This window comes from Rutidosis leptorrhynchoides, chromosome 11 (genome assembly GCF_046630445.1).
Source record: "Rutidosis leptorrhynchoides isolate AG116_Rl617_1_P2 chromosome 11, CSIRO_AGI_Rlap_v1, whole genome shotgun sequence".
Taxonomy (NCBI): Eukaryota; Viridiplantae; Streptophyta; class Magnoliopsida; order Asterales; family Asteraceae; genus Rutidosis; species Rutidosis leptorrhynchoides.
In genome coordinates, this window is record NC_092343.1 from 348,881,499 (window position 1) to 348,891,049 (window position 9,551).

A 9,551-nucleotide genomic window follows, 5' to 3' on the forward strand; every position below is an offset into this window, starting at 1 on the left:
CATATTAACATTATATATATAAAAACTTACATACAACAAATTATATATTTTCAATATAATGCTAAATATATATAGATATCAAAATAACTATATTAATCACTTTAATTACATATACAACATAAATATATACAACATATAATTTAAGATATAAAATAAAGTATATTTTTTTTAAAAATGAAATCTAGTATAAATCTTATATAACTACAAAAGTTGTTTAAATAATATATATTAATAAATGAAATTTTGATATTTCAATTACATGTTTTAATATATATAATTGATATAGGTTCGTGAATTCGAGGCCAACCCTGCATTGTTCAGTTGTTCAATATCCTCATATGTATTTTTACTACAAAATACAGTAGGGTGAGTTTCATTATTCCCTTTTATATACATTTTTGGGTTGAGAATAATGCAAATGTTTTATTAACTGTTTTACAATATTTATATGCGTGAGTTTCATCACTCCCTTTTTAAATGCTTTTGCAATATATATTTTTGGGACTGAGAATGCATGCGCTTTTATAAATGTTTTACGTAATAGACACAAGTAATCGAAACTACATTATATGGTTGAATGATCGAAATTGAATATGCCCCTTTTTATTAAGTCTGGTAATCTAAGAATTAGGGAACAGACACCCTAATTGACGCGAACTCTAAAGATAGATCTATCGGGCCCAACAAGCCCCATCCAAAGTACCGGATGCTTTAGTACTTTGAAATTTATATCATGTCCGATGGAGGATCCCGGAATGATGGGGATATTCTTATATATGCATCTTGTTAATGTCGGTTACCAGGTATTCAATCCATATGAATGATATTTTGTCTCTATGTATGGGACGTTTGTTTATGAGAAATAGAAATATGAAATCTTGTGGTCTATTAAAATTATGAAATGATTATTTTTGTTAAACTAATGAACTCACCAACCTTTTGGTTGACACTTGAAAGCATGTTTATTCTCAGGTATGAAAGAAACCTTTCCACTGTGCACTTACTCATTTTAAGGACATTACTTGGAGTCGATCATCGCTCTGGGATCAAATGTTGATGACTTCGTCCAGATGGATTAGGACGGGGCATTTCAGTTGGTATCAGAGCGGTGGTCTTAGCGAACCATGTCTGCATTAGTGTATCTAACTGATAAGTGATTAGGATGCATTAGTGAGTCTGGACTTCGACCGTGTCTGCATGTCAAAAGTTTTGCTTATCATTTTGTGTCAAAAATTACCTGCTTATCATTCTTAGAGAATCACTTGCTTATCATTCTTAGTCTAGACACGTTGTACTGCATTGACTGCATGAATAGTGTATAGACCAAATTCATATCTTAGCGTATCTGCTACTTCATATCTTAGCGTATCTGTTACTGTAACTTTGCCTGACAATTTCCGTAGATTCCCCCGTAACTTATGGGATTTTAGTATTATATATGCATATGTAAATTATGTATTGCAGGGTACTAATCTACATCCTATAATCTATTTCTTATCGAAAATCCTTCATCTGATCGTACGAGATGAATCCTGCAACCAGTTCGAGTCCCTCAGATTCCAATAGCTATTCCGATAGTTATTCCGACAGCTATTCCGACATAGATGTTCACCTAAGCTCCGAAAACAGCGTCATCGGCATGAATCAACCAATCAGCCATTATCATTTCATTTGATGGGTTAATAGTCGACTTAATTAATGGAAACTCACAGAAGGTAATCCCTTCCACCAACCGAATTCACCTCTTGACAATGAACCTGAAGCGTTTACCGGCGAACCTGTTCGAGACACCATTTTCAGTCTCATTTTCAAGGTAACTCGACAAGATTATATTCTATCCACAATTTTGAACCTTATTCATCCGCTCGTTTCGACCGACAATCATCCTGGAGTAATAAGTCAACGAACTTCGCGCTCGAATAATCAATTCGGAGAATATGGTGCAAAATGTACCAGCTTCAGCAACATCACCGGCACCAACAGTACCATTAATAATAGCACCAGTACCATCAATAATCCATGCTTCAATATCATCATCTGTACTTTGAGTATGATCTTCGTTCTACGTATCGTTCTACCTCATTTATCTTCGTTCAACATGGTAAATATGTAATCTCTAAAGTTTTAGAGATTATATATTCTAGTTCCAACCGAAAAGAAAATGAGTTTAATATCATATTAACTCATTAAATCCATGAATACATCTGAAGAAAATATATATGTATATATGTTTTCATAAAGATTGTAATTAAAAATTCTCTTGTACAAACTGTTAATGGTGAAAATATTTTAACGGGTAGGTAATACCCGAGGAATATTTAAATTTCACATTAATAAGTTACATTGTACGTTCTTCGAAGCTGATTCAACAGTCGTTTACTATCCTACTTACATCCACCGATATATACAAATCCGTTCACCACAGAATAACCATATTAATCCAATTTCATATTTGGATTTTGAATTATCAGAATCCAACAAGTGGCATAATGAAGAAAACATTTGACAAAATAAAATTTGTTAGAAACAAACAAATTAACTATGAGAAATTTTGTTAAGAATCCACGCTAACTGTTCCTAGCTAACTGTTCCTAGCCAACTGATTACATTTTATTTATCACAATTTATTTATCGCAATTTAATTATCACAATTTTATTTATCGTCATTTAATTTCTGTTATTTACTTTACGCATTTAATGTATTGTCATTTAATTTCTGTTATTTATTTTACGCACTTAAATATCGGGACACGTATACAAGGTTTTGACATATCATATCGACGCATCTATATATATTATTTGGAATCACCATAGACAATCTATATGCAGTAATGATCGAGTTCTCTATACAGGGTTGAGGTTCCTTCTCAAATAATATATATACTTTGAGTTGTGATCGAGTCTGAGACATGTACACGGGTCACGATATGAATTAATTAATTCAAATATTATATATTAAACTATGTATGAATTATTGGACTGTTAACTGTGGACTATCGACTGTGGACTGCCAACATTGGAAAATTAAAATGAATTAAAATACTGATTATAACATATGAAACTAAACAATTCTTCAAGTTTGCCACTTGATTTCATCTTAAACCTCATTTGTATCTTGACAATTCTAATCTGCGTTCAAACCTTTCATGATTCTTAAAAACACCTCAATTGAAAGGATGAACCAACCGCACTTCATCTATGGAAGAAAAGATTGACGCATATAGTTATGCACCTGAAAACTCCCGGACCTTAAGTAAAAGTTTAACACGTGTCTGTGTTAGCTCCTTTGGCATTATTATTACCAAAAATAACATTGCAACTCTTTTTCAAATTAGACAATTTTGTCATAACTTCAACAAGTCAACTTCGACTTTTCACTCGGATTAGCTTATTATAACCCTGATATATAAGTTGTCTTTCATCATCGATACCGGAAAACCGTTTATATCTCACCACATTAGTAGTAAATTTACCAACAACTCCGTTGATCTCTGACTTTTAAAAAAAAAAATCACTATATTAAGTGAAACCCTATCATTTACTCATTTACATCTTATAACAAGAATTACTATACCAACCATCGGGAATTAGCAATCAGTATTTTGAAATCTTGCAGCATGTTTACATCAATAGTTATATGTATACATATAACAATTATCTCCTAGAATTACAATCTTCAATTCTGAAATTTTGAAAAGGCACCCAGCTTACGAATCAATACATTGAACTTTAAAAAAGCTGAATGAAGCAGCAAAAACTGTAGGCAACCGTAAACGACCTTAGTTGTCAGAAGTTTGATGATAAAGAATAATATGTTGAAAAGCTCAGAAACATTTTCGATCCAATGTCTGCTAAGGTCTTTAGTGAATATCTTGCTCATTACTCTAAACCCTTGCAGACAATAGTTTCTATCATCCTCTGATCTTAGATATCCTGATATATTATCGTATCTTTCATTATAAATATCCTCCGTATTTCTGGAGATATTTTTATAACTATTCTTACCTGAAATTATTAATCTCTTCGTACTATCAGTGTTACATCATATAGAAACTGTTAGTTTTTATATTCTGTAAACTTTCGAGCTTAAAATATGAAAGTTATTGAAGTAATGTTGGGAACTGATGCATGAGTTAGTATAATATAATGACACTTGATCAACGTGATTATATTACAGTAAGTCATGCTGAGTTTCTAATGAAACGTGATGATTCACAGATTATAACGTCATCATGTGTCATGTTACATAACTCTTTCATTCTGCTTAACTTCTGAACATATCAATAACATATTATCTTGATAGTTCTATCTTTTCTCTTGAACTTTGGTAATTTAACCAATTAAGATCGTGCTATTACAATTTCTCTCTTAGAACATTAGTCATGTTCATTTAAAACTTCATAACCTGCGAATTCTGGACCATTATTCGCTTGATTTAAAGTCGGGAAGAGAAAACAAGAGCATGAAGCTCCGGTATATATATGGGAAAATATAAAGCCCAACAACAACACCAAAATTACAAATGGTGGATATCAGTGCGTATAGCAATATAAAGACATGGGAGGATTATAAATACAATAATCCCTAGAGCGTAGTAGAAATAAACAGATTCTTTCGGTGGGAGTTAAAAAAAAAAAAAAAAGAAGAACGATCATTGCGATAGACAGAATAAGAACAAGGATTAGAACCGGATTAAGCATTATTATAATCTTTTGGATATATGAATTGAGAAAGAAGGTATAGGAGTGGTGGAAACTAATGGAACGAAAAGGTAAATTTATAGTGAAAATATCAGACAAAGCAATCGAGGCAGATGATCGCATTTAATTAAAGAGATCTTAATTTTCTTATTCACCGAAGAATCAAACCCTATAGATTTCGAAGATTTTCTTTTAAATTCCGGAATTCAACCCTGACTCTGCCAAAAGTTAAGACGAATCTTCACTTTTCCTATTTCAATCTTTTGCGATAGCTTCACTCATCGCTTCAAGTAGCCGAATCGTTTAATCTATATTACTCGGTAATGATAAAACTCTATTTAAAGCCCATATTCGCCAGGAAAACATTTTTATTGTTAGCCATGACGACCTCACTCAAATTTCGGGACGAAATTTCTTTAACGGGTAGGTACTGTGATCACCCGGAGATTTTTGACCAAATTTAAACTTAATCTTTATATGGTTTTGACACAATAAGCAAAGTCTGTAATGTTGAAGTCTCAAAAGCTTTTGAACTGTATTCATATATTCATTACCCTTTAATTATTTCCGACAATTCATGAACAACTGTTTGTAAATAAATATGTATATATAAATGTATGTATGTATATATAATTTGAAATTTATAAAATATAATTTAAACATTTAAAATTAAATATGTGAATTAAGATATAAAATAATTAAGTTATAATTAAAATGAATATATATAAATATTCAAGATATGTAATTTTAGAATATATTATATAGTTAGTAAATATAACATAGACAAAATATATATATAATAAATGTAGGTACAAGTTTAATTTTAACTGTTATATTAATACTATTATTACTACTTATATTATTATTATTATTAATGTCAATGTTAATATTAAAATCTGTAATATTAATATTATTTCTAATAATATATATATATATATATATATATATATATATATATATATATATATATATATATATATATATATATATATATATATATATATATATATATATATATATATATATATATATATGGATATGAAATTGGACACATATAACTTGTTATATCTTAATTATTATTTGTTTTATTATTAGATATTAGTATCATCTTTATAATTAAAAATCATCATTAGTATTATCAATAATAATATTATTGTTATCAGTTTTATATTATTATTATAGTTATCATTAATATTAGTATTATTATTAATATTAGTATTACTATTAATATAATTATTATTATTATTAGTATTTTATAGGTAACAGCATTATCTGATTGTTAACCTATTTTATTTATATATATTAATTGTGCTATCAGATTATTAAAACATATAATAGAAATGGAATCTGTTAAAGTCTCCATCATTTTTTTTTATCTTTTTCTTCCTGGTTCGTTTTCTTTTGACTTCAATTACCTGTCGACACCAACTTTCCATTCCAGACAAACCCGTGAATAATTCGTGTATACTTCAATGATTCAATTCACATAATGAATAAACTACTGCAATCTGAGAAAATAACACAGAAAAGATAGGAAGATAGTCACTACCCCTGTTCTTGAGCTTGAAAATTAAAAAGCTCAAATTCAAAGTATATTTCAAAAACTAATAACATAGGTTTGTTAGGAATCGTTTACACAAACTAACTGCAAAGTCTAAGCCTTTAATTCCTTCGTTTGATCTCGAATTTGGAAGTCAAAGTTCTAAAGAAAAAAAGTCAAACGATGTTCTACAATCAAATTCAAGTTGTAAGTATTGTTTCTGTTAAAATTAAGGATTCATAAAGTTTTTATGAATCAATTGAAACATAATTCGTATATTAATTATTGTCCAAAACGTTCTATAATTTGAAATGAATAATTTTTTTTTAAGCTTACGAACAGCAGCAGTATTACTTTTATATTTTTTTTTTCAAACACATAAATAATAATTATGATTCTATTGAAGAAACTAAATCCATGTTTGTTACAACTGAGTTGGTTTTGATTTCTGGATCAATTCGATTTTTGGATTTCACGAGGAAGGAGATGAAACAGATTGGATAGATATTGCTGATATATAAAAATGAGTGGGAGGTTTAAATCAGAGAATACGCAGATGGCTGAGTGGTGTAGTGTAATTCGGTTAATCGAGTGGTTTTGGGTTCGATTGTTGGCATGGACAGTCTTTTTTTTAAAAAGCTTAATTAAAGAGGTAGCCTATTTTTCTTTCATTTATTATTATTATTATTATTATTATTATTATTATTATTATTATTATTATTATTATTATTATTATTATTATTATTATTATTATTATTATTATTGTTATTGTTCTATTATTATTAGTACTAATAATATTATTATTGTTATTATTATGATTAATGTTATTATTATTAGAAATATAGTTATTAGTATTAGTATTATGATCATTATTATTATTTTTACTAATAATAGAACATATTTAGTATTATGATTATTGATATGATACCTAAGTATTAATATTAAGTATTATTAGTTTTAATATTACTATTATAATGAAATATAATATATCTCTCATTAATATTAGTAGTATCATCACAATTGTAATTATTATTATTATCATTATTACTATAAATATGATAGGTATTACTGATGTTATTATTATTAATGATTGTTATTGTTATTAGTACAAATACTATACTTATTATTATTATTATTATTATTATTATTATTATTATTATTATTATTATTATTATTATTATTATTATTATTATTATTATTATTATTATTATTATTATTATTATTATTATTATCACTAATAGTTGTATTATTATTATATTCTTTATGATTAGGATTACTAATATGAAAATAGTACAAGTTATCATTATTTTAGTATTAGTATCACTAATACTAACTATTAGTATAATTAGCATTATTATTAAACAAAAGTATCGTTGTTAACAATATCATTAGTATTATTAATATTATCATTTTAATAAAGTTATTATTAATATTAGTAGTAAATCTGTAATATCAAAACTATCATTTTTTAGACAAATAAATGTTTTGTACATAAAACATATTATTTACATATATATTAATATTCTATATATAAATCATATTAACATTATATATATAAAAACTTACATACAACAAATTATATATTTTCAATATAATGCTAAATATATATAGATATCAAAATAACTATATTAATCACGTTAATTACATATACAACATAAATATATACAACATATAATTTAAGATATAAAATAAAGTATATTTTTTTTAAAAATGAAATCTAGTATAAATCTTATATAACTACAAAAGTTATTTAAATAATATATATTAATAAATGAAATTTTGATATTTCAATTACATGTTTTAATATATATAATTGATATAGGTTCGTGAATTCGAGGCCAACGCTGCATTGTTCAGTTGTTCAATATCCTCATATGTATTTTTACTACAAAATACAGTAGGGTGAGTTTCATTATTCCCTTTTATATACATTTTTGGGTTGAGAATAATGCAAATGTTTTATTAACTGTTTTACAATATTTATATGCGTGAGTTTCATCACTCCCTTTTTAAATGCTTTTGCAATATATATTTTTGGGACTGAGAATGCATGCGCTTTTATAAATATTTTACGTAATAGACACAAGTAATCGAAACTACATTATATGGTTGAATGATCGAAATTGAATATGCCCCTTTTTATTAAGTCTGGTAATCTAAGAATTAGGGAACAGACACCCTAATTGACGCGAACTCTAAAGATAGATCTATCGGGCCCAACAAGCCCCATCCAAAGTACCGGATGCTTTAGTACTTCGAAATTTATATCATGTCCGATGGAGGATCCCGGAATGATGGGGATATTCTTATATATGCATCTTGTTAATGTCGGTTACCAGGTGTTCAATCCATATGAATGATATTTTGTCTCTATGTATGGGACGTTTGTTTATGAGAAATAGAAATATGAAATCTTGTGGTCTATTAAAATTATGAAATGATTATTTTTGTTAAACTAATGAACTCACCAACCTTTTGGTTGACACTTGAAAGCATGTTTATTCTCAGGTATGAAAGAAACCTTTCCGCTGTGCACTTACTCATTTTAAGGACATTACTTGGAGTCGATCATCGCTCTAGGATCAAATGTTGATGACTTTGTCCAGATGGATTAGGACGGGGCATTTCATCATCGGCATGAATCAACCAATCAGCCATTATCAATTCATCTGATGGATTCGTAGTCGACTTAATTAATGAAAACGCGCAGAAGGCAATCCCTTCCACCAACCGAATTCACCTCTTGACAATGAACCTGAAGCGTTTATCGGCGAACCTGTTTGAGACACCATTTTTAGTCTTATTTCCAGAGTAACTCGACAAGATTATATTCTATCCACAATTCTGAACCTTATTCATCCGCTCGTTCGGAATATATGGTGCAAAATGTACCAGCTTCAGCAACATCACCGGCACCAATAGTACAATCAATAACAGCACCAGTACCATCAACAATCCATGCTTCAATATCATCATATGTACTTTGAGTATGATCTTCGTTCTACGTATCGTTCTACCTCATTTATCTTCGTTCGACATGGCGAATATGCAATCTCTAAAGTTTTAGAGATTATTTATTCTAGTTCCAACCAAAAAGCAAATGAGTTTAATATCATATTAACTCATTAAATCCATGAATAAATCTGAAGAAAATATATATGTATATATGTTTTCATAAAGATTGTAATTAAAAATTCTCTTGTACAAACTGTTAATGGTGAAAATATTTTAACAGGTAGGTAATACCGAGGACTATTTAAATTTCACATTAATAAGTTACATTGTACGTTCTTCGAATCTGTTTCAACAAG